The 27270-nt window shown below is 40.9% G+C and overlaps 1 protein-coding gene and 1 long non-coding RNA gene across 4 annotated transcripts in view; both read left to right on the plus strand.

The window, feature by feature from the left end:
* sema5ba (sema domain, seven thrombospondin repeats (type 1 and type 1-like), transmembrane domain (TM) and short cytoplasmic domain, (semaphorin) 5Ba) overlaps positions 1 to 27270 on the plus strand; it is a 378099-nt gene that overhangs the window by 21021 nt on the left and 329808 nt on the right. The window lies entirely within an intron of this gene.
* On the plus strand, positions 25971 to 26456 carry LOC140359220 (uncharacterized). Its single transcript, XR_011926843.1, has 3 exons — positions 25971 to 26054; positions 26118 to 26265; positions 26339 to 26456. It is a non-coding gene; the product is annotated as an uncharacterized lncRNA (long non-coding RNA).

Genomic DNA, 27270 nt, shown 5'->3' on the forward strand with positions numbered 1-27270 from the left:
TTATGTATCTGTTCTCCTCTAAAGTCTTATTATTGGTTTATTCATGGAGTGTATATTATATCCTGGTTTAGACTTTATTTAGGCCTGGTTTAGACTTTATTTAGGCCTGGTTTAGACTTTATTTAGGCCTGGTTCATGTCTAGTTTATGTCTGGTTTATGTCTGGTTTAGTCAGTCGTCTGCTACAATGTTAAATGTTACTTAGACATTTTGCTGTGAGGTAAGTTTTAGTCCTAATTTAGACATTTTTAACCATGGTTTAACTCCATATTTAGTCCTCCTGTTTCAGATCTGCTGTAATCCAACTTAGTTCTGATTTAGACCTATCAAATCTTGGTTTAACCCTGTTTTAGTTGGGTTGACCTGACCTAGCCTTGCACGTGGAGCTCGGTTAGTTCAGATTTATCCTCATTTCCGTCCGTACTCATCAGGTCTTTACTCTCCCCAGTCGACTCCCTCCAGTCGTCCAGCCCGTATGTGGCAGTGCGTGTTTTGCATATCGCCGCTCACGTCCATATGCCCGTGCCCATGTCTGTACGTCTGCGGCGTGCGCTCATTGCACAGGGACCGGGCGCGTGCGCTGGTAGCGGGCAGCTGGTCAGTTTCCTTGCGTCGCGGCGTTGGCACGATCGGTGTGATTGGGAAAACAACGTGTCAGGCTGCGATTTTCGGCGCGCGGCTAATGATGGCGAGCGGAGCGGTCGTTCTATTGTTGAAGGCGGGCCGGAGACGAGACTCCAGAGCCGGTTCTGTGCGAGAGCTGGAGCGGATTGGAGTGTTTTTTCCGCCGTTGGTCGTTCCAAGTCTGTGCGTTCTCTTTGCTGAGAAGAAATGGCTGTGAAAATATTAATAGTTTCTCCGTTGATCTGGTGTAGTCACATTTCAGACCTGGTTTGTACAGGTCACTTTTTTCTGTTGCTTAGTCCTAGTTTGGACCTGGTTTAGTCCAGGGTTAGGTCCACGTTCAGTCCTTGTTTGGACCTGGTTTAGTCCAGGGTTTGGTCCACGTTCAGTCCTTGTTTGGACCTGGTTTAGTCCACGTTCAGTCCTTGTTTAGACTTGGTTTAGTCCACGTTTAGTCCTTGTTTGGACCTGGTATAGTCCAGGGTTTGGTCCACGTTCAGTCCTTGTTTGGACCTGGTTTAGTCCAGGGTTTGGTCCACGTTCAGTCCTTGTTTGGACCTGGTTTAGTCCACGTTCAGTCCTTGTTTAGACTTGGTTTAGTCCACGTTTAGTCCTTGTTTGGACCTGGTTTAGTCCAGGGTTTGGTCCACGTTCAGTCCTTGTTTGGACCTGGTTTAGTCCACGTTCAGTCCTTGTTTGGACCTGGACCTGGTTTAGTCCACGTTCAGTCCTTGTTTAGACCTGGTTTAGTCCACGTTCAGTCCTTGTTTAGACCTGGTTTAGTCCACGTTCAGTCCTTGTTTAGACCTGGTTTAGTCCACGTTCAGTCCTTGTTTAGACCTGGTTTAGTCCACGTTCAGTCCTTGTTTAGACCTGGTTTAGTCCACGTTCAGTCCTTGTTTAGACCTGGTTTAGTCCACGTTCAGTCCTTGTTTAGACCTGGTTTAGTCCACGTTCAGTCCTTGTTTAGACTTGGTTTAGTCCACGTTCAGTCCTTGTTTAGACCTGGTTTAGTCCACGTTCAGTCCTTGTTTAGACCTGGTTTAGTCCACGTTCAGTCCTTGTTTGGACCTGGTTTAGTCCACGTTCAGTCCTTGTTTAGACCTGGTTTAGTCCACGTTCAGTCCTTGTTTAGACCTGGTTTAGTCCACGTTCAGTCCTTGTTTAGACCTGGTTTTGTCCACGTTCAGTCCTTGTTTAGACCTGGTTCAGTGCGATTTCACCTGGTTTATTTAGGTTTAGTCTCAATTTAGTCAGTTCTAAAATGAATAAGTCCACATTCAGTCCTGGTTTAGACCTGGTTTAAGTCTAGGTTTTAAATTATTTTAGTCATGACTGGAAAAAGGGAGGGAATCGTAAAGAGTTCTCATCTCGTTTGAACAGGAAGTAGGAGGGCCTGGGCTCGTTAGTCATTATTTTGACTTTACTCTGAAAAACTGACTTCTACACGTCACAAACTCATTTCGTATTCAGACGTTCCTTTATTTCATTTCGCTTTGCGCGTTTCCTAAAGGTTCCTAAAGGTTCCTAAAGGTTGCTCTCAGGCGCCGCCCCACATTAATTACTTTGTGACATTTCATCCGCGTGGGCCCGGGTCAAGTCGAGGGTTAAACTCATCTCAGAGGTTTCGGACGGAGTCAAGTTCGACACCCGGATCGTCGCGCCTGAAAAACATATCTCGGAACCGCTCAACCAATTCCTACTATCTCTGTCACCTTTCCACGCCGCAGAAAGGTTAATCGAATAGAAATCCCAGCATGTATCATGGCCGCTCTCAGAATATGACAAAGACTGCGATGACTTGGGCGATAAAAGGTCCTGTTTCTACTGCTGAAAGTGCACAACGTGTGACTCGACATTTCTACCTTGCGATTGTTCCATTTCAGGCATTTTGATGACCTGACAGATAAGTTTAATGCCTGTCTATGGAACCTTCCAGACATCTTCGTGTAGATGTTTCTCCACCAACAAGTTTGCTCCTTCAATGCTCAAAGACGCGCTCAGAATGCGCCTCGAAACCGATGTGATTTGAACAAATAAATAGCAGTCGTAACAAGGGGAACAATGGATAATATCAGCGTTATTGTATGTGAGATTTGGGGCCGTAGACCTTAAGTCGATTAATCGCTCTATGACAGGGGGTGTCCAAACTTTATTTTTCACCGAGGGGCCACAAAAAACCCAAACATTTTCAAGAATTTGAAAGAGAATCATTCAAAATGTGTAATTTGACATAGTTTGGATGAGCCTCCACACCATTAACACGACTTGGAACATTAATATTAAGTTGGTGTAACGTCTAAATGCTGGAATACAATGAAATAAACAATAAAAAATCCTACTTTTTGTTGTTTGGACCAACTTAGCAGGAAGCCAGAGGGCCCAAAAAAATTGGTATGAGGGCCGCATTTGGCCCCCGGGCCGTAAATTGGACATGCCTGCACGATGAGGTCTCGGTCGACTGAAGTTTGCATCGGTCGACTCGATATTTCGCGGCGTGAGTGAGTGAGCGTCTTGAGTGTGTGTGTTTTTTAACGAGCGGTGATCTGTTATATATATTTGTAATCGAGCACGTCTTGAGTCGACCGCGGATTTCTCCAGTCGACGGGCGAAGTTAGAACGTCGAGGTCTGTGATTAAGATCAAATTGTTTTGGGCTTTGTCGTTCCACTCGACTTCAGAGCGATGCGTTTGGGCCTCAGAACTCCCTCCGTGGACACAGTAGATGGATACTTTTGGAACATACTCTTGGCAGCAGGAGAAAGGCCGTCACAAAGAAATGGAAGACTATTTTTCGGCTTTAATTTGAAAATATACCTTTAAATATACTTTATTTTTTATACTTTTTTCATAGTTTTGGCGGGGTGCGACTTATACTTATATTTGTACTTATATACTTCTACTCCAGAGTGACTTATATGTGATATTATTTGTTATTTTCACACTTGCAACCACATTTCACACTCCAGTGTAACTTATATATGTTTTTTTCTTCTCTATCATGCATTTAAGGCTGGTGCGACTTATACTCAGGTGCGACTTATAGTCCGGAAAATACGCATGTAACGTAATTTAATTGAAATGGATAGCTTGTGTTACTTGTATTATGTGTTTTCTATGTTTCTATATCAAAATAAAATACCTCAAAAAAAGAGAAAAAATCCTCTAAATTAAATAATAATGTGATATTTCTGCACTTTTCTGGATACATTTACCGTGTAATCCTATTTCATGCGATATTTGAACATTTACAGGCCCATTTTTTACCCACAATTTGTTAAAATATCATGTCGACATCGATGGAATAAAAACATACTCAGCTTGGACTGCATTGCCCGCCCTTAACCACAACAGTTACGTCCGTATATATTTCTCCCTTTGTCCGGCCCTCGCTCGTCTTTTGTGTTTTGTCCCTTTTCGGGAGCGTAGCATCCATCAACCTGTCGCGCAACAACGCAATTACTGTACACAAAGACTTCACGCGTCCGTCTTTCTTTCATATTTGTCTTTTATTCCCATCTCCGTAATAACGAGGCAATTTCTCCATTTCAAAATCGGCTTTTCGAGGGTCTGTTTTCCTCGCCGTCGTTCATTGTGTCGTACGATAATGCACATTTACAATAACAGAGTCTTTTGTTGCTGTAGCCGTATCTCTGTGTCACGCTCAGACGGCGGCGCTTATTATTATTCATTGTCTGCGTTCGGGACGGCTTTTTCGATTTGACCCGAGTAGAGGCGCTCACCTTTTCGCCCGCGGTGATGCTGCAGACGCTTAACCCGAAAGCGCCTTCGCAAAGAAGCGATTCCGCACAATCTCTTGACCTCTTTGTTTACCTCGCGCAAAGCTCTTGGTCCGACGCCAACGGACGAGCGGAGTCTTTTTTCTATCGCTGCGGTGGGAATGTCGAGGAGGGTTTTATGCGGCGAGATGAGTTTATGAAGATGTTTTCTGATATTACGGCGGGAAATATGTGGCCACGTGTTTTCTGGTGAATATTATAGTAATATTCAGGTCACGGTGAATACTTTAAGGACAAAATGATTCACTGCGCGCGTGATGAGACCCATGGAGACATGGACTAAACCAGGACTAAACCAGAACTAAATCAGGACTAAACCAGGACTAAATCAGGACTAAACCAGGACTAAACCAGGACTAAACCAGGACTAAATCAGGACTAAACCAGGACTAAATCAGGACTAAACCAGGACTAAACCAGGACTAAACCAGGACTAAATCAGGACTAAACCAGGACTAAACCAGGAGTAAACTAGGTCTAAACTAGGTCTAAACTAGGTCTAAACCAAGACTAAACCAAGACCAAACCAGGACTAAACCAGGACTAAACCAGGAGTAAACTAGGTCTAAACTAGGTCCAAACCGGGTCTAAACTGGGACTAAACTAGGTCTAAACTAGGTCTGAACTAGGTCTAAACCAGGACTAAACCAAGACTAAACCAAGACCAAACCAGGACTAAACCAGGTCTAAACTAGGTCTAAACCAGGATTAAACCAGGACTAAACCAAGACTAAACCAGGACTAAACCAGGACTGATCCAGGTCTTAACCAGGACAAAACCAGGTCTAAACCAGGACTAAACCAGGTCTAAACCAAGACTAAACAAAGACTAAACCAAGACTAAACCAGGACTAAACCAGGACTAATCCAGGTCTTAACCAGGACAAAACCAGGTCTAAATCAGGACTAAACCAGGACTAAACCATGTCTAAATTAAATTACTAAATTGTTTAAATTGTTCCTGACTCTTCCCCTGCACAGAGTCATCTCCAGTCGGCGCAGAGCAAAGCGTCTGATTGGACGCTGGTAGAGCCAGCGGGGTCATGGGAGTTTGTCTGAGCCGAGACGCTGTTGTTGCGAGAGCAGCTTAATCAGAGCCTCGTTAGTTCAAATAGGGAACATGCAGGACATATACAGCTGTGTGTCTCACAGTTAGGACCCTCTCACAGCCCGCTCTGGTCATGTGTGCCGCATTACACCAGGATGGACTTTTCTCTCCACAATAATGTATAATTCAAACATTTTCCAGTCTGTGTCGTGAATGTATGAGCACGTTCAGTCTTCAGTCCATTTTTCTCAAAACGCCTCCTTCAAATGATTATATGATCCTCAAGATTTCATGTATATATTTATTTATTACCAGGTTTATTACAAACAACACAAACACTGAGATTGAAGTCTTATTTTTCTTTTCTTTTTTGTCACTTTATTATCATTATTTTTTCCGTTCTAAATAAAAACAGGAGAAAAACAAAAGGTGAAAAATTGAGAATATCTTTTTCAAGGCTGGTCTGGGCCAAATCGATTACACTACATCATAAAAAACAAAAACTGCTGAGAGGTTTCACTAAAAAGGAGAAATTTAAAAGCCCAAAGAATGTTCAAAGGATTCTTGTGTTGTTTTTGTTGTTTTTAATGGAGCATAAATCCCTCTGAAGCCTCGGCTCATTTCAGGTCAGTTTGTGAAGAATAAAAATGGGTTTTCAATTGTTTCTGAATGATGGGTCAAATGCAGAGGACAGTAAAGTGTAACCACGATCGGCCCGACCGTCTTGAAGCACGTTTGTCTTCATTTTGTCACTCACTGGACATTTGGACAGTGTAAAAACCTGTGATCATCATATAAAGATTTAAAGTGCCTATGACAGGATTTTACAATGTTCTAATTTTGACTTTATTTGGTGTATTTATACATGTTGTGCATATAAAGAATAGTTTTACACCAATCGAGTAGGTATCTGGGGACAAACGTTGAAAAATCTGTAGAAAATGACAGGAAGTGACATCACACTAGAGACACTCATTCCAGACAAAGTTTATACATAAACTTACGCAAAGAAACACATTGTGTTGACTTTCTAAACGTGAATTCAACAAAATAAAGTCGCTCTAAAATATTTTTCTTTGTCTAATTGAAAAAAAGTGACATTAGATGAGTTTTTCTCATTTTTTTTTGCCGTAATTTCCTACTGTGACGTTGCCAATTACAAACAGGAAGTGAAATTATAAACCTAAAACACGTGCTATTCTGTGATAACATTTGTAAAATTTAAAGCACAATTCAAAATATATCCATCTTAACTTCGTTTTGGTTCAATGAGTCGTGAAAAATCTGTAGAAAATGACAGGAAGTGACATCACACTAGGGACACTAGTGGGGGGCCATTCCAGACTAAGTTTATGCATATTCTTACGCAAACATTTTTTTTTGACTCTCTAAACGTGAATTCAACAAAATAAAGTCGCTCTAAAATATTTTTTTGTCAAATAAAAAAAGTGACATTAGATGAGTTTCCTAGTGTGATCTCATACAAACAGGAAGTGAAATTCTAAACCTAAATAATGAGCTATTCGTTGATAACATTTGTATAATTTTTCAGCACAATTCAAAATATAACCATCTTAACTGCGTTTTAGTTCAATGAGTGGTCCGTCCTGTAGGGGGCGCTTTAACGCAAGGCGGACAATCAGGCGTATCCAAGGTCAGATTCAGGAGTGTTGCGGTGATTAATGTCCCCTCAGAATCGCAGACCGTCAGCTTAGGCTCCTCCCGCTGCAAAACACAGCTCTAATCACAATCAGGTGAATTATTTATGACGCAGAAATCTATTACTTTTGTGGTCGTGGGACGAGAGCGGTCGTAAATTGAAACGTGGGATTAAGTCGGAACGGGAGAAAATTGTGTCCACCGACGAGGCTCTGGCGTAACTCCGTCCCAATCTTGTTCATTAATTAAGGAAAACAACGTATATTTGTCCTCCCGCCGTGTTCAGATGCAACCTCGTGTGTTTTAGTGCAGCGCCGCCCGAGAAAATGAAGGATATGTTCAGTTATGTGCATATTTTGTGAGCGAAATGTATGTTTTTCAGCCCATTTGTCGAATTGTTTTATACACCAATGTACGATATACCAAAATGTGCAGACAAAGTTTAGATTTTTGAAGAATGGTGCAGTGTTTTTATGTCTGGTTATGGAGCCAACTGGATGGAACAGGTTTCAAAGTTATGGACGAACGAGAGATTGCGACAACATCAACTTTGACGTTTCTGTGGATCGCGTTCAGGGATGTCCCGATTATTAAGTTAATCTATAATCGTGATGATTCAGGTCACAATATAATCGTGAGGACCAAAAAGTTATAATCTTGACAATTTTAGAAGCAAAATATATTGTATTTTTAGTTCAATCTATCGTCTAAAAAATAGACTTTTGCATAACTTTTTCATATCTGGCTGTTATTGTCATATTCAACAGTACTTTGTCTTTCAGAAAGTTCATTTTCATTAATAATATCACAAACATGAGGAAAAGTAATGAAAAAGTATGTTATATAACGGGAATGAAAGAAAATGAAAGTCACAAATAATTGTTAAATCCTGATGTTTTTTCTCACAATAATTGTAACACTAAAATGTGACATTGTGACGTCCTGAATCGTGTTTTAGACTCGTAAACTAGTGGCTCTGCCCAAGAAGTCGACGAACACGTTTTCTTTAGCAGCGCTTGAAGAATGCGCTGCAAAGAAATGAATGAAGACTTTGTCAATATTTTTAGTTCTGGAACTGATTCTGGTTCAAGTTCTGAAGTAGAGAAGATTTTAAAATGACCTGTTTGTCTTGGGACTAAACCAGGACTAAACCAGGTCTAAACCAGGACTAAACCAGGACTAAACCAGGACTAAACCAGGACTAAACCAGGTCTAAACCAGGACTAAACCAGGACTAAACCAGGACTAAACCAGGACTAAACCAGGTCTAAACCAGGACTAAACCAGGTCTAAACCAGGTCTAAACCAGGACTAAAGCAGGACTAAACCAGGACTGAACCAGGACTAATCCAGGACTAAACCCTGGACTAAACCCTGGACTAAACCAGGACTAAACAAGGACTAATCCAGGACTAAACCAGGTCTACAAACCTCCCCTTCAGGCCACTCGCGCGAGTGCTCGACGGTGGCATTAAACGTATCCATCTCCACGGTGACAGGCTGGATTACAGGTCAGATCTGTGGCACATTTTCACTGTGTTTCTGTAACAATAACCACGCTTTAATGGAAAAAGAACAAATGCAAGATTGACAAGTTCAATGCCAAACTGTGGACACTTCCAGGCAAAGAAATGTCATCTCCATAGCGACAAGCAGATGTTTATGTGTTTTTTGCAGTTGTATTGCATTTGTTTCACGTCATAAACACAAAAGTTGATACAAAAAGTCCAAACGACACTTGATTGTCTCGCCCTCGTCGTCCCGCTCGCACTTTCGACCTTTTAACTGACATTTTCCGGTGTTTTTTGACGGCCAGAATCCCCCCAAAACATCGACTTGTCCCGCGGGATCATAACGAGCGCGTCTCCTCGCTCTGCCTCGGTATCTCCCTCCTGTTTCCCGTCGCGCTGGTCAGACGGGGAGAGCGGTGATGCATCGCTGGAGGCTGCGTCTGTGCTGTGCAGATAAAGCAGCAGCCGAGAGAAAGGAAACGCACCTGCATCCAAAATCTACCAATGATGTCGCAAAAGGAAGGGGAAAAGACGGCACAAATCGAAAGTTCGGATCGAGTTTTAACTGTAAAACAAATGCGCTTTATTTCTTATCGTGTTTTGTACAACTTCCTCGTGCGCTGATCCCGTCTGATCAGCTAAAGTGGATCTAAAAGGCTTTTCGGTGGCAGAGTTACGTTTCGAGTCCAAAACCGCGGCGATTTTCCAGTTGCAATTACCTGGGATTGTGAACAGACGACGCAGCCAGGTGTTTGTCCTGCGCTTGTGAACCACCTGCTTCTCCTTTCTGGCTCAAACCACGTTCTTCAGATTGGATTCGCCGATGACCAGCCGCTTTACTGCGATTCCCAGATGTACTTTATGTACTTGGCAACATTTTAAACACACGTATATCAGTTCAAGGAATAATAGAGGAGTTTTCGCCAGAACTCAAGCTTGTTTTTTTTATTTGACAGAAAAAATATTTTAGAGCGACTTTATTTTGTTGAATTCACGTTTAGAGAGTAAAAAAAAATGTGTTTCTTTGCGTAAGTTTATGTATAAACTTTGTCACTTCCTGTCATTTTCTACAGATTTTTCACGACTCATTGAACCAAAACTTAGTCCCTTTTTAAAAAGTGCGGCTAACGCTAGCAACTTAGCAGCGTAACGGTTTATTTAAGAGTGTTTTGTTCATATTCTGCGTTTAAACAGCTCTTTGCTTCATTCAGTCTGTTAAGTCCAGTTAAAGACCTGTCAATGTTGTTTTTACCACTCTTGCAATGCATTGTGGTCTAAAGTGACCATCGCTAGACACTACTTTTCAAGATGTATTGTGGCTGCACTAGTTCTTCACCTGCTGGACATTCGACAGCTTTACAAATGGGGTGAGCCCTGAACAGCGCCCCCTGTAGGTAAGCGTGTGGACATTCGGACTCTGTATTTTCAACGGCACGTCGCGTATTGATGACATCACGGAGGGATTCCATTGTAGAACTCAGCTCTGCTTCCTGTAGTTGTATTTTTTCAAGATTTATTCATAAACTGCAACTTCACGGACGTAAAACTATGATAAACATTTACCACAGGTTCTATACCACTTTTTGTGTTAAAAAGTATGTTAAAATATCACAATAATATCAATATCGCATTGTTTTTCCAACATCGTGCTGCCCTAGCGTAACAAACCTCCACTCAAGTATTATTACAGTTTGAATGTATATATCACAAATAGGAGTAAAAGTATAGTGGAAAGTACTCGCAGAAGTACAGTGGGGTTAAAACGTCACTAGAGTAAAAGTGATGGAGCGTCTGCCATTCATCACCCTCGCGTCGCCGCCTTTGTCTCCTTTTATCTCCATAGCGACGCTGGACATGCTACAGTGTTTATACTAGCATCACAAACATCAGCTGACAAAAGCCTGGGGGAGGGTCTTATGAGAACCTGTCACTGATGTAATGATGAATTCACATAGTCATAAAAGCGGCTCCGTGCGGCGCTCACGGACGCACATGCGGAGCCCTGTTGGGGTCATGGTGGATTAAAAAAAGAAAACTATATTTTTTAGGTATTTACTTCAAACCATTATAAAAATCAAATAAAAATATTGTCTACACCTCTTAATATAATTTGGATTTTTTTTTATAGCAAGAAAACGAGGCACATTTTTTTTAACTCGGTTTTTGTCTCATTAAAAACAAATGTAACAACAGCTTTGCCATTTACCACAAAAAATAGTAGCATTTCTTCCCTAAAATGCATTAAAAAAATCACTTCTTGATTAAAAAGCCTGAGAATATAATTTATTAGAAATGACTGAATCTCAATCTTAATTCAAATGTGATACATTTAACACTTTCTCCGTTTATTCATTTGGTCGTTGTCTTATGATTGTTTTGCGGCTGGATTAATCATACATTTAAAAAAATATTTTTTGCGTATGATAAATAACTGGTTTTATTGTTAAAATGTATCACAATTGTATTATTTCCAGTCTGTAATCTAAGTAATTCATTTTAAAATTTGGTTTAAACTAATTCACTTCCTCTTTTGACTAACATACATGTACTAGGAATAATAAACCTGATGTATTATTTTGACGGTTTCCACACAGTATTTTACAAACTGTTAATTACATTAGGCCTGTATTAAATCAATTCATTAACCTCCGTGATGCTGCTAATTAGCCACAAAGGTGTTATTTAGCCCCAAGACAGGCTTACTCTTCTCTTAATGAGCTGAAGGTCAAAGAGCGAGTCTCTCTGGAAAAGAACATAGTTTAAAGTGAAATTAATGGGTTAATTAGTCAATTATTTACTACGGAAGTGTAACTACTGTCCTTTTGTTTGCTCTGGGCTGGAAGCAGCAGATGTTGTGGTGGTGCCTTTCCAGATTAAGATGTTTTTTGCACTTGTAAAGAGGAGAAATTGTGACTGTTCAGAGCAAACACACGGATAGAATAGAAGAAACATTGGACATAAGTGTTAAACCTTCAGCCTTTGTAGCGGGACAAGCGTTTGCTGTATCATTATAATGTATTATTATAGTGCAGCGCTGCAGGACACAGACAGGGGGCGCACATGTCTCCACCTGCATCTCTGTATCATTATAATGTATTATTATAGTGCAGCGCTGCAGGACACAGACAGGGGGCGCACATGTCTCCACCTGCATCTCTGTATCATTATAATGTATTATTATAGTGCAGCGCTGCAGGACACAGACAGGGGGCGCACATGTCTCCACCTGCATCTCTGTATCATTATAATGTATTATTATAGTGCAGCGCTGCAGGACACAGACAGGGGGCGCACATGTCTCCACCTGCATCTCTGTATCATTATAATGTATTATTATAGTGCAGCGCTGCAGGACACAGACAGGGGGCGCACATGTCTCCACCTGCATCTCTGTATCATTATAATGTATTATTATAGTGCAGCGCTGCAGGACACAGACAGGGGGCGCACATGTCTCCACCTGCATCTCTGTATCATTATAATGTATTATTATAGTGCAGCGCTGCAGGACACAGACAGGGGGCGCACATGTCTCCACCTGCATCTCTGTATCATTATAATGTATTATTATAGTGCAGCGCTGCAGGACACAGACAGGGGGCGCACATGTCTCCACCTGCATCTCTGTATCATTATAATGTATTATTATAGTGCAGCGCTGCAGGACACAGACAGGGGGCGCACATGTCTCCACCTGCATCTCTGTATCATTATAATGTATTATTATAGTGCAGCGCTGCAGGACACAGACAGGGGGCGCACATGTCTCCACCTGCATCTCTGTATCATTATAATGTATTATTATAGTGCAGCGCTGCAGGACACAGACAGGGGGCGCACATGTCTCCACCTGCATCTCTGTATCATTATAATGTATTATTATAGTGCAGCGCTGCAGGACACAGACAGGGGGCGCACATGTCTCCACCTGCATCTCTGTATCATTATAATGTATTATTATAGTGCAGCGCTGCAGGACACAGACAGGGGGCGCACATGTCTCCACCTGCATCTCTGTATCATTATAATGTATTATTATAGTGCAGCGCTGCAGGACACAGACAGGGGGCGCACATGTCTCCACCTGCATCTCTGTATCATTATAATGTATTATTATAGTGCAGCGCTGCAGGACACAGACAGGGGGCGCACATGTCTCCACCTGCATCTCTATCATTATAATGTATTATTATAGTGCAGCGCTGCAGGACACAGACAGGGGGCGCACATGTCTCCACCTGCATCTCTGTATCATTATAATGTATAAGTGCAGTTATTGTTTTCTGTTGCGCTGCGGCGGTGGTTCGAGGCTGAGGTCGTTCCCTAGTTCTTTACTACAAATACTGCGTTTGGAGATTCAGTCGGCGCCGTGACATTTGATGGGGCGTGGTCAGGTACGGATGAAAAACTATCCGTTGAGTTATGTGTATTTTAATTCAAGTCGAGTCACAGCTGAGGATTTTGTGGATGCGACGTTGCTTCAGAAGAGCAAACTGGTGGTTCTGTGGATGTTAAAATGCTGCATGTGGCGCTATTTATACACATTTGGGCTGTTGAGCCGCTTTAGTCTTATTATTTTCTGAATTTGGTGCAATAAAACATCTAAATCCTCATTTGTAGTTGTTGAACAATGGGGAAAAGAAGCTGGACGCCATGAACAAGAGCCCAATATGATCTTACTGTTCTTGGCGTTTCCATGATTGTAGTTTCCATAGTAACTCGTTGAATTTAAAGCTGGGAATCACTGGATCTGTCACAATTCGATACGACAACATCACAATGTGGTGATGCAGACAATATTCAATACACTACATACTATTCTACGATATGTCACTGTTTTATAACTGTATTCCATAAATACTTTTACTAAAGTGGGACTAAAGTGGACTAATATTTTGACTAAACTAGGAGTAAATTTAGACTAAACTTGGACTAAACTGTGACAAACTGTGACTAAACTAGAACTAAAATGGGCCAAAAATTTAGACTAAACTGTGACTAAACTGTGACTAAACCAGGACCAAACCATGAAGCCTCAGAAACGTGCTTTAAAAAAATCCGCTCATTTCGCCATCGTTGGCCGTGTCGCCGCGTCGACCGCCGGCCTCGTCCTCGCGCTCTCCTCGCCGCAACACAAAACTACCAAACTAGATCGTCCTTGTCTCGCCGGCGAAACTAAAAATCCAATTTCCCTCTCTCTCCCTCTCTCCCTCTCTCTCTCACTCTCTCTCTCTCTCCCTCTCTCTCTCTCTCTCTCTCTCCCTCTCCCTCTCACTCTCTCTCCCTCTCTCTCTCCCTCTCTCTCTCTCTCCCTCTCCCTCTCACTCTCTCTCCCTCTCTCTCTCCCTCTCTCTCTCTCTCCCTCTCCCTCTCACTCTCTCTCTCTCTCTCTCTCCCTCTCTCTCTCCCTCTCTCTCTCTCTCCCTCTCCCTCTCACTCTCTCTCTCTCTCCCTCTCTCTCTCTCCCTCTCCCTCTCACTCTCTCTCCCTCTCTCTCTCTCCCTCTCACTCTCTCTCCCTCTCTCTCTCCCTCTCTCTCTCTCCCTCTCACTCTCTCTCTCTCTCTCCCTCTCTCTCTCTCTCTCTCTCTCCCTCTCTCTCTCCCTCTCACTCTCTCTCCCTCTCTCTCTCCCTCTCTCTCTCTCTCCCTCTCCCTCTCTCTCTCCCTCTCCCTCTCTCTCTCTCCCTCTCTCTCTCTCTCTCCCTCTCACTCTCTCTCCCTCTCTCTCTCTCTCCCTCTCACTCTCTCTCTCTCCCTCTCACTCTCTCTCTCTCCCTCTCTCTCTCTCCCTCTCCCTCTCTCTCTCCCTCTCCCTCTCTCTCTCTCCCTCTCTCTCTCTCTCTCCCTCTCACTCTCTCTCTCTCTCCCTCTCACTCTCCCTCTCACTCTCTCTCCCTCTCTCTCTCTCCCTCTCTCTCTCTCTCTCTCTCTCTCTCTCTCTCTCTCTCCCTCTCTCTCTCTCTCCCTCTCTCTCTCCCTCTCTCTCTCCCCCTCTCTCTCTCTCCGTCATCCCTTCCTTCCCTCGCTCCGGTCGCTCCTAAGCACCTGGTTAGATCAACACTTTGGTCACAGCGTCGGCAACAACATTTGCAATTACAGCGGCGGGAGACAGACGGCTCTGAGTGTTGTTCGAGGCCCTCGCTCATTTTCCGTCGCCGCTCCTCATTTGAGCTCCGGTGGATTGCGATGCCCTGCGGAGGGAGGGAAAAAGAAATGCAGAGAGATGAAAAACACTCCAGTTCCGCTCCCTTCGGACGGCGGCGGTGGCGCCAAAACAGTCGCGATTTTTCAACTTGCAAACAGCCGGTAATTAAGTTCTGAGGGAGAATTATCGTCAAAGTTTGAAGTAGAGAAAGAGAAGACGCGGCACATTGTCCTGTGAAGTATCAAAGAGGAGGATGCTTTGAAATGGCTGATGTCGCTTTTAATTTATGTGTTATATGGTACATTATTTCCAGTTTTGGTGCAAGATGTTTACTTTGGAGTCGCTGCTTTGACAGGGTCTGAATCTAAAACTGAGAAATAAGTCATGAATGTTGTGTTAATCTTAAAATAAAGCATTGAAGCTTCTACATTTGCACATTTGTTGTAGTTTAGCATTGAGCCCGCACCTAGTCGCCTCAGTGAGAGTTGTCATGTCGGTTTTGTGTGCGAGAGTGGGACAATAACTGAAATATTGTGATCACGTTTCGTCAAAAGTATTTCAATAATATTCTGGGCTGTCACAATATATCGAATGACAAGCTAATTTTTACACTTCAGTTTCTAGAGGGCCAGAAAAAAATCCAACACGCCACTATTGTAATAACGATGAAATATCCACAACACTATTTCAGTAAATTAAGTTGATATGATAAAAAAAACTACCGATAGATTGGATTTCTGCGAGAAATAACAAACATCGCTTTGCAAAATTGCCCATCTAGTACTGAACGAGAATCAAGCTAGAACAAGACTAGGACCAATCAGGTCTGAACTAGGACTAACCAGGACTCAAATCAAGTCTAAACCCGAGTTAAACAGGAACTAAACCAGACCAAACCCGGTCTAAAGTCATGCTAAGCCAGAAAGAAATCAGTAAACAAGATTTTTGGTTCTGCTTTAACATTTGGAAGATGGGTCGTGGGCCTGATTAAATCACTTGGAGGGCCTGATTTGGCCCCCGGGCCTCATGTTTAATAGCCCTGCTCTACGGTTGCATAACCACAAACCTGACCTGTTCCCATGAAATCTTGTTCCTTAAGCTATAATAGTCCACAGTATAGTTGAAACACACTGATCTCTGTGGCGAATGAAATGAAATGAAAGTGCAGGTGACTTTCTACCTGCAGAAAGTTACACAGTGTCACTTTAAATCCCTTGTTTTGTTGTTGTTCCATGAGCCTGCAGATGCTTTTATGTTTTAAGTCTTGTCAATATTGCTTTCTGCTTTCAGCCCATTTTTGAAGTCACCGATTGATTCTGATTGATCGTCGAAGGCGTCGGGAAGCGGCACGTCACGTCAGCGTCGATTCGATCCAGTGTCGATGATAACGCCGGCGCCCAGAGCTTCTAATACATGCGCTCGCGGTGACGTCATACATCCAGGACTTCCCCATAGCGGCCATTTTGAAAGGGGCACGCGATATACTTGCAACCGCTGACAGCACATTATTGTACCTCCACGACTGCATCCTTTTCTACGGCATAATGAGCTACGAATACTTTGATTCTTTAAACGATAACGGCAAACTAAGGTACACGACAAAGCTCTCATTCCTTGGTCTGACAACAGAGCGATGTCCTGACAGAACGCAGGTTTTTGGCATTTTGGCCTCATACATCCTGGATATCATATGTGGCAGACGTGCTGTTGTGCCCCTTTCAAAATGGCGGACTCGGTTGCTACTGTACAAGTTCCCGGATGTGCGAACGCATGTATGACGGAGAGTTGCGTGTACTTTCTTTGACGCCTACAGCAGAACTTTGGTAAACTTCGTAGACTCCGACAACAGGTCTATGGTCTTCGTTGAGCCGCGTAATCGTCTTTTTACACACTTCACGGTTGTTGTTGTTGTTGTTGCTGTTATCCTTCAGTGTCAAACCTGCTCACTGACCCCGAATATCGTCGAAAGTCGCGTCGAGGTCAGAAGCCAATAAATGACCACAGCGAGGAAGAAGCGTATGCATTCCGGTCGAGTCGTGCGGTTTCTGACGGACGGCGTAGTTCATTAGACGCCGGTTCGTTGGAGCTACATCTACATAATGTCCAGCAGGTATAAATTAATGTTGAGTTTTCGGTGCGTGTTTGTGGGTTAAACTTTGACCCTCGGAGCCGGCGGAGCGGGGTCGGACCGAGGTCGTCGGAAATGTGGGCTACACTTCTTTGGACTTGTTTTTGTTTTAAAAGACGGAGGCGAAGGATCACGCTGCGACCAGAGCAGCGGGGGTTATGATTAGTGGATCGCTAAGTTTTCATATCAAGAACTGAGATTTAAGGAGCATGAACAGGCAAAGGTCGACAAGTTGGATTAAAAGATAACATTTTGGGGCAAAAATAGGCCGGTAAATAACATTTTGATATGGGGTATAGGTGATATTTGATATTTTGGTGCGTTTTTACAAAAATCTGATCATCAACGTGTGTTATGTGTTCGTCAATGGGTTTTTAGAGTAACTGTTGTTTTTTGGAAGACAATTTACAATACACTTTGAACAGTCTCTCTTTCATTTTTGATTTTGTCATAATCATTTGTACTTTTTTCGCATGATTTTCCTTCCAATCAGATCACTCACATCCCACGTGACCGTTTACGTGACGTATGGAGGGTGGAGTTTGAGATGTTGGTATCGTGACCGTGCTATTAGAAAGTGTAATTGGTGAAAAAGTGTCTTTATTGGGAACTATAGGTGAATTCAGGTGAAAATTGGTCAATCACGACACAGCGGTTCAACCAAAAATAACCCGATTGTCACAGGAATGAGATCACAATTAGCTTTTTATCAACCCATTCCTACTCCCACAATAATAAAGACTAGGGGTGTGCCAATATATCGAAATATAGTTTAGATCAATAACATGGGCTGCTGTATCGATATATCAAGTAATTTTTGGTATAATTTCCTGAATTATTTTGTGACCGCACGACACTTCAGTTGCTTGTTTAAAGAACGGAAACTTTTTTTTACACAAATCATGTGACATTTTGACTGTTTTGATGATTAAAATGGCTGCATTTCAATTTGAGATTTTGCAAGAGAAAAATGTTGTTAAAATGTATTGAGTTCTTGAAAAAATAGTGACATATCGTAGAATATCGTGAGCAATATATCGATTATTGCATGTATCGCACAATCGTGATATTATCGTATCGGGAGCCGTGTATCGTGTATCGTATCGAAACGTGACGGACCCGGTGATTCCCAGCCCTAAAAAACACATAATACCGTATTTTCTGGACTATAAGTCGCACCTGAGTATAAGTCGCACCAGCCAAAAAATTCATAATAGAGAAGAAAAAAACATATATGAGTATGAGTATGAAATGCAGTTACAAGTGTGAAAATAACAAATAATATCACATATAAGTCGCTCCGAAGTATAGGTATATAAGTATAAATATAAAGTATAAGTCGCACCCCGGCCAAAAACTATGAAAAAAGGTGCGACTTATAGTCCAGAATATACGGTAAACACAATTAACAGCCATCAAAATACAACCACCATAGACAGTTTGGATGATAAAATGTGCACGGTGATGTATCTGACAGCGCTCTAACATTCATGGGTTTGTGTGTGGTACGTGTAATGACAAACCTTCCTTAAATGTGATAAACTGACTGTGTTTTATGCCTTTTTACTTCCCTGTCACTGGCGTCAGTTCGTAGCTCAGTACATTCGAGCGGCCTCGTCTCACTCTCACTGTCGGACGGCTTTTATGCGCCGCGGATTCTGTTTACTCAGTGAATCGCTCAAACAGCCGCCGTCGTCTTTGTCATTTTCACTCGATGCGTGAAATTCGGGCGTGTTGGAAAAAAAATAGAGAGATTCATTATTTGGCGAACGAGGCCAAGATGATGTTTTATTGATATTGTCCCGCTGATTTCTATTCGGCGAGCGGTAAACACGACAAAGCGACAGACACGGGCCGGGACGTGCAGCCGAGCGAGCCACTTGGGAGAGAGCCGAGTCGCCTAATAAATGCTAAATGCAAATAACTGCTAATTGATTGTTCAGCAGATGCTAAGCAGGAAAAGGTTTGATTATACGCAGCGGCGGGGGCTAACGTGAAAGAAGGACACTGAGCAGGACGTTGTATTTGCAGCGACCGCTGTAATACGAGTGTTAAAATGGTTCAAAAATCTCATTGAATTTCATGCAGTTTGGCCCAGTCAGATCATGTTTGAATTGAATTTGCTGTTTATAGTTGCACTGCACTGCAAATTTCATGAAACTAACCAAGATTAATTCACTTAAATCTAGATAAAAAAGCTTACTTATCTTGTTTTGAGAATTTTTCACTCATTAAACGCTAAATGTGTAAGATTATTAAGCTTATTTCAAGAAAATATATATATTTTTTCTTATTTAGTTTTTAAATCTATAATCTAGTAAGAATACATGCAAAACAAGCAGAACAAGTTTTCAGACGTTAAAAATAGGAGCCTTTCTTAAAACAAGAATATTTTAGGTACAATAACTTTTTTTTCCTAAAAATAAGAATGTGACATCCATAACATTTTAATATGCATTTATTGAATGCTTAGGCACATAATTTCAAAACCACTACAAATAAGGTAATAAACAGAACCCTTACAATATCCAAATCATCTTTAGTTTTTACTACAATGACATCTTCAAGGTTATATTTTGTCATAACGTACACACAGCTGTTGAAATTGATTGGATAATATGATGTATAGTCAAGAAGTTTTTCAACATCTGTCAGTTCTGTTGCTTGCGCAAGGTTAGGTACAGCAATTTCATATGCAATAAAATCTCTGTTTAAACCCATTGTTTCATAAACCTGGTATTCAAAGCAATATAACGCACAGTTAACAATGAAAACATTTTTTACAAGCCCAAAGGTGGGAATTGAACCATTTGCAGAGATGATTATCAGAGACCTATCACAAATGTATTTGTTACCATACAGAACAAGCCACTTCACCCTCACTGCATGTTGTACATTGTCCATCCCTAAGAAATCTCTAACTTTTGTTCTGACATGTTCAATATTAGCAACTTCTGAAACAGGACCCAATTCTTTCTCATGTAAAAAAATCGGGTGCTCGGTGCCTGCTTCATTTTGACAACATTCCAATAACTGATTGTGACTTACAAGGGACTTACACACATTCTTAAAGTTCAGTTTGGAAGACCATTGTTTAAAGAAACAGTGTTTAGACTCAAATCTCATGCACATATGCCTTATAACAGGTCCCAGAGACATCATCTGAGAAGGTAGATGCAGCATGTAATGTTGCTTTGGGATTATATTATTTTCTGGGAAGAGTTGTCTAAATAGCTTGAGATGATCTTCTATCATTTGTTTCAGTTTTAACACAGTTTTAACACAGTTTGTACAGACACAACATGGGCAAAAAGTATTTTTACAATTTCAATTAAATCCAAAATAAAACGGACATGGGGATTTGTCTCTACACTGTCCAAGAGGAATGGCAAAATCTTTATCAATATCAGCATTTGCCCAGATGATTGTTTGAGTTTATTGTCATTTGAGGCTAATGTAGCAACACTTATTGGAGAGGACTTATCACGCACGTCTACTGAAGAAAAAGGAAATGTCTGCATCGCTGCATTAAACATGTCCAACTCCAACTTTCCAGAGAGAATAAGGTATTTCAACACACACTTAATTTCCATAGGTGCTACACCTTCAAGAATAATGTGCATAATATCCTGTGGCATTTGCTCTATTAGATTAAAACCTGGAAAATCAACCAACTTGCTTTGTCGGTTTATGCCATAAGTAGTTTTGAGGGAGGATTTTAAGAATTCAGTGCTAGCCCTTTCGATTTCGATGCACTGCCTAATGTGTCGGTCCATTGTCCTTTTAGTGAAGCTCCTTTCATTAAAGTTTACATTCACAATGACGACATTTGCTGTATGCAAAACCAACTCCTTCCTTAAAACCTGCAAGCTCATGCTGGGCAAGTGTGTCACCGCACACAGCGACAACTGCACCAGTTAGGTGAAATTGCCCATTCACAGTATCAATATTAATTCCATTGTACAGCAACTTCAAATCCTGGTCTATTCTAGTTAATATAACATCTACCCCGCACTCATCAATGTCCTTTGCCTTCGCTATTGCAAGGAGTCGGATTGATGCAAGCTTTGACCTAAACTTTGGGTCTATGTTGCCTAAAGTGTAATAAAACATTAGTAATTTATTTACTGCTGCATGTGAGCCCAGTGGATTACAAATTTCAATCTCATCTGAGTACAGTATCACTTGTAAAGCAGATTTCTTTTTAGAAAACAATGGATGGGTTTTGAAAATGCTTCCATCATTAATGTCATATACAAAACTGTCTTTGGGGCAACTTTGTGGACTGGTGTTGAGCATTTCAAATATTTTTGAGTTAGACAACAGTTGTTTAAGACTTTCAATAAGCGGGATATAGTAGAAACACTTGTTTTTGATTGCAAGAACCCTTGATTCTCCCTTTTTAACTCTGCAGGCATACTTGGAAATGATAATCTCCTCAGGTGTGACAGGGTTACAAAGCTCCTGCATTGCTCTGTCCTGCATGTTCGCTGTGGAAAATACGGCAAAAGGATCTTGAAAGTGATCCAGTGTTGATAGAACCTTTTCTTGTAAATGTTCAATGTTGGAATGTCTTTCAAAGACAGTCCTGATGTTCTCTCTTAGGGAACTCAGAAGTGCCACTTGATACTGCTGGACGCCTGAGACAATGTTGTAAACGCTTCTCTGAAAAACATACAATCATGGAAAAAAATAATGTTAAAAAACAAACATAACATCTCAATAAAAAAAAAAAACATAACAAGGTAGACAAAAAATATCCTTCATCAAATGAATTAATACATTTTAATAATATACTCTCTTTGTTTAGTAAAAAAATGATAAAGCATGTTCTTCATCTTTTCACCAATATAGGCCAAACAAATGAACTAAAAAAATTAACTAGCAGCAGCTATAGATGTATTGGCAAGATATACAATTTGAATTATTAAAACCAGATTTTTTACCTGCGTGTGTAAAAATCTGATCGTAAGATCGCAAAATATTTAACTAGGTAATTTATTCTGACTGTTGCACATTGTCCTACTTTTGTTCTGAACTTGACTCTACTTTAATTTCTGTGGAACTATGCATAACCACATTTTTTTTATACCTGCCATGCTAGTATCAAAATATAAGAACGGCCATGTTTTTATGTTTTTACATCACATTGACATGACTCCAAATATGCCTGGTAAAAAAACAAACCTTACCTGAGATAGGTGGCATTGCTCCCGCACACCAATAGCAAATGCAGCAGCACATCTGGCAAGATCCATAGTTGCTCTTCCACTCTACAGAACGGGAAAAAAGTATTATAGTTAGTCCAGCATTACTATTCTGTAAAACCTCAATCAACCAAAGCCAATATTTTAATTTTGTAAACACCAATTTTAACCTGTCTACAAAAAAAAAATGCCTTGCCCACTGCTACACCTGGTCATCATAACAGTGGGGGCGCGCGTTTTTATGTAGTTTATGCTAAATTAATCGTTGGGACACGTAAGTATTTGTTCACCCAAATATCGTGCAGATGCCTTTTGAACCAAAGCAGCCAGGATCATGCAAGAACCTGTACCCGACGCACGCAACGTTAAGGGGAGATGGAAATAAGTTCTATGAGCACTGGGTAACCATGGTAACCATGCACTGCACGCCCAACCAACACCGTGTTGATGTGTTGTTATCCGAACACGTCATGACGATAACAATGATGGTGCACCTCTCTAGACCATTAATAAGGCCACTAAAGGCAAAGGACTCGCTCTCTCACCTCAGGAGCACTTACAGATCTGAGGCTCATCGCAGGCCAGAGCACTCTGTGCGCAGTGACAAACACAGCATACGTACCAATGCAAACATGTAGCCTAAATTTCATACAAATAGCCCGTTTTGGGGGTCTCCAGGAGAATTATTACGCAAAGACATTTATTTACTAAAGCGTCTCGACTCGAAATACCGGATCAACTGTACTCCTTATTGCGCATCACGAATAAAGTAATCATAAAATCATAAATCGTTACATTGCCTGATTCTGACATTGATCTTCCACCTCCACAAAACTTCCCGGTGGCTCCTGTTGCTCCAGCGTTGCAGGTGAAGCAGACGCGGTAGATGGCGTGTCCGCTCCGGGTACAGCGCGCACCTGCTCCGCCCCGTACCTTGTTTCGGTGCAGTCTGAAAAAACAACTGTACCAAAGTTTTCTCGTCCTATGGCAGCTGCGTTGGATGTGGTGGTCAGCCATCCTCTTGGAGGGTTCCCAGTAGCTAAATAATGCGAATGCGTGCGTCGGAGATGGTAATAAAAGGAGTTGAAAACACGATATTCCTCGGCGCATCCATCCACTCCACAAATGACGCGGAAGTCTGGGCTCCGACCATGTGCAGTATTAATATGACTTAAAAGGGACCGAAGCGTCAAAGCAACAAATACGAAGCAAATCACGCACCTCCAACAGGCCATGATATCCCCAAAGCAGAAAATCACTTTTGTAGATAAGTCTGTCGTGTCTTCTTCTCAAATTTGTTTGAATGGAGAATAATCTGCCGCGCTGGGTTTGGACAATACCAACAAACACCGTGGGATTATTAAAATAAGAAGGGGAAATAATGAACAACAGTGACCCGAAAGCGCATACAAAATAAACGACAGAAAAAACATAAATATGTATATCAAGCATGTTTTATAAAAAATGAAACAACGACATAGATTAATTTAGTTTATTTAGTACATTTTGTCAGTGGAACATTCCGGCGGGATCAAGCGGAAGCGATGACTTTGACTTGGTGAAGGCCACTCAATAAAGTTTATTTAGTAATGCAGTATTGTTACCATGTTTTATATATTGTACGTCCCATATAATATTATAAAAATTGTATGTATATTTTTGGAGATCGTAAATTGCAAGGTGGTATGAATTTGTACAAAATCAATGTTACACCCCCATGGCCATTTCCAAATGGTTGTGACCCAGAGCGATCTGCGCATGGATCTTGCGCATCTTGCGTCATCAGTCAGTCGAGAAAAAAATGGTCGATTTGAGAACACGAGGTAAGGTTTTTGTATTTCTCTTTTATATTAGTCAAATAACTAATGCTTTGCAAGAATTGAAAAGTGATACAATTTTGGTCAAATCATGGGTAGAGCTGCAATACAAGAATTTTTAAGCATAAATTGTGGCTAATGTAGAAGGCTTACAGATGCTAGTTAGCTTAGCAACTATTGCACTTAGCTAGCTGCGTTGGCGCCACATTGGACCACAGAGTGTCCACACAGCACATTTGTATAAATTAGGTATAATACAGGAGTGAAATTTTCAATGTGTTTAAAGAAAATAAAATTTACTCTTTCATTTTATTTGAAACGTTGGTGGGGTTATTTCTTGGCATGCTAATCAAGTCTTCAAAACGTTGCTTATATCATGTAGCTGAAACTAATGACTCAAATAAAAAGCATTTTAGATATTTGGACTTTGTCAGAAATTGTATTACTTGGTGGCCAATCTTTAGGTTTATTTTAAGTTGTTAGTTCACTTTGGTAATTGAACTAACTTAATGTAATAATTAATTTAGCATTAATGTTTCCTATAGTAATAATCATGAATCATTTAATTTGTTTAACAGGTGATAAAGCCATGGAGAAACGGGATGATGTCACAGTATCTATCTTAAAAGGTAACGTAAAGTATATTGTCTTGGTGTCTACATGCTCTACATTGTATGAACAATGTATGTTGTCTTTTTGTCGTAATTAGCTGCCAACATTGATGAGAGCTTGCTTTCAACACTGAGTCGTGATGATCTGAGGGACCTTTTGCCTGGGCCAGAGCATTTCAGAAGAAGGAAACAATTGTGGTCATTATTCAATCCAGAGGTATTTATTATTTTGTTAAAACATTTGGTTCTACAAATGTGCATTATGTTTAGTACTTGCAGTTCATTGTTTGTTTATTTCTGTAACACAGCAAGACCATACTGTTACTGCAAAGCAGGCTTCGATTATCCCTCAGACCACTGCTTCTCCCAATACAACCCCATTGAGGACCCTGGACCACCGGAATATGTGGTCTACACCGATACTGAATTGGAGCAGTGCCGAAAGAACTACTGTGACATGGCACGGAAGAGTGTATCATGTCTAAAGAGTTAAGATGCAGGCTGGTGAGGAACACCATTACAAGTATGGTGTCTCTACTTAGAGCAAGCCCCGGTCAAATGGTCCAATATCCCTCCAAAACCGATGTCACTGCAATGGCTAAAAGAATCGTGGAATACTACCCAATGCTGCAGGACAAGGATGACTGCACAAAATATGTATGTATGATTCTTTTTGTTTTTGCTTTTTAGACTAAATGTTCTTCTTTTTGGTGCAAACATGAAAATAATTTACAATTTGTTTCCAGGGGAGCATTAATGCCTACCTGCTAAAAAGATTGCAAAATATAAAATCCCCAGTTAAAAAGCAGGATCCGACACCTGAGAGAGGCCGGCCAAAGAAAAGGCGGATTGACTTCTTGAGTGACAAAGAATTAAATGAGGAAAAGGCAGATTATGATGCTGATGCTGATTCCAGTGGGACATCGACCAGTGGGGCATCAACCATTCTGCTTTCACCAGCCAGCAATTCTGATGATGCTTTTAATTCAAATTCATGTAAGTACCCTACAGTATGTAACATACTCCATACACAAAATCTGTTAAAAAATATTTTCTTGATAAGCATTATTTGACAATATTGGGATAACTCAAAATGCATTCTTGTCAAACCATATCAGTAAGGTAAAACCTGAAGTCAGTTCTTTGGCTAATTTACTGCGCAAACTTCCGCCCTAAATTCTTGCTGTGGAGGATATTTTATCATTTTATTACATTTTTAACAAGTCCTATCAGCTTTCAATAGTAAATTAAAATAATAGTTGACTGAAATGTTCTTTGATTTTTCCATTTTAGTGGAAGAGGATAGTCTGCTGATACAAGTCAGGCACTACAAAACACTCCAGGAAATGTATAGGAAGCCAAAGCCAAACCAAGATGCGGTGTCCCAGTTATTGGATCTTGAGCTTCAGGCCAGAAGGGCATACATTGACTCAAATGCCACCAGAGAGGAGAACAGAGCTGCCCAAATCTTGGAAGCATATCCATGTTTCAAGGAGCTTCATAATGTAAGTTATAATAAGTCAGATTTGATTTTACTGTTGCACCAAAATAATCTTTTCTCATTTCAGGTTTTGGGTGAGCTACGCAGGATTTTGGACTCATCCAATGATAAATTCCTGGATCAAGTTCGACAGAGATGGGGGGAGTTCTGCTCCAGAGTCCACTTTTATGGGGTGTCTAAAAAAGCAATGAAGCCACCTATGATGATGGAACAAAGTAAGTTTTATTAGTGGCTTTATTTATACCTCAAATTTACTGTATGGAATTTTATTTTTATTTTTTGTTACAGCTGATGCCCACATTGCGTTGGTGAAGGCGCTACCAGCACTCTTTCCCTCTTCAGCGCTTCCGCCCAAAAAAATGGGGTGTGCCAGTGAGGCTTTATTGCACATCCTTAAGGCAAAATGCTTTTTATAGAGTTGCATTAAGAACACACTAACAGTTGACATTTACAACACCCAGATAAAATGTATTGTTTTTCTGTTTAATAGCCTTCAGAAGACCCCCATGTTTTTCTACAAAAGAGAACTCTCTCCTGTCCTGTACTACTTTTCGATGGTTGCAAGTGCATCATTGCGGTGGGCAATACACCAGTTGCAACATTAGATAAAGAACAGCTTGGTGAGGGGGTAATTTATCTTATGTCTTATTACACTTTCCATCTGACGTACCCCAAATGTGTGGCAACCTTACTGTCTGTCATGCAGACAGAAGTACTTCAGGATGCCATTCATGAGAGCGACACCACCTCCTCATACAAAAAAGCCCTGGCAGAGTGGCGTGATTTCATTGGATAGTAGTGCTGTATTTTGGAGATGGAGGAAGGGGATTTTAGAGTGTCTGTTTTTCTCTTCATTGTTTTTTTTGTATTTGTTGAAAATGCAGCTTTGTTCTAAAAGCGTTCACATGCAAGTTTAAGGTCTTTGCTTTGTGAATGTTTGCCACAAAATGTTTTTGCAACAGTAAATCTGTGTCCATTACAGATGTAATTTTATACTTAGCTATGGTTGCTATGGCACTGGATTGTTCAAGATTTTGTCAACGTGTACAATATTTTAGAAAAGATATTGACACTCATTTTGAGTTTCTTTTACTTTTTCTTAAAATAACCAAATTAAGAATTTAGATTTATTTGCTAAAATTAAGAATAAATAAAACTAATAAGCTTTATATTCTAGTTTTAAGATTTTCTACCTTAATTTGCTGCTTACAATTAGTGTT

This window comes from Eucyclogobius newberryi, unplaced genomic scaffold, assembly GCF_026437365.1.
Source record: "Eucyclogobius newberryi isolate DKJ021-1_F unplaced genomic scaffold, fEucNew1.0.hap1 SCAF_14, whole genome shotgun sequence".
In the NCBI taxonomy this organism is placed as follows: Eukaryota; Metazoa; Chordata; class Actinopteri; order Gobiiformes; family Gobiidae; genus Eucyclogobius; species Eucyclogobius newberryi.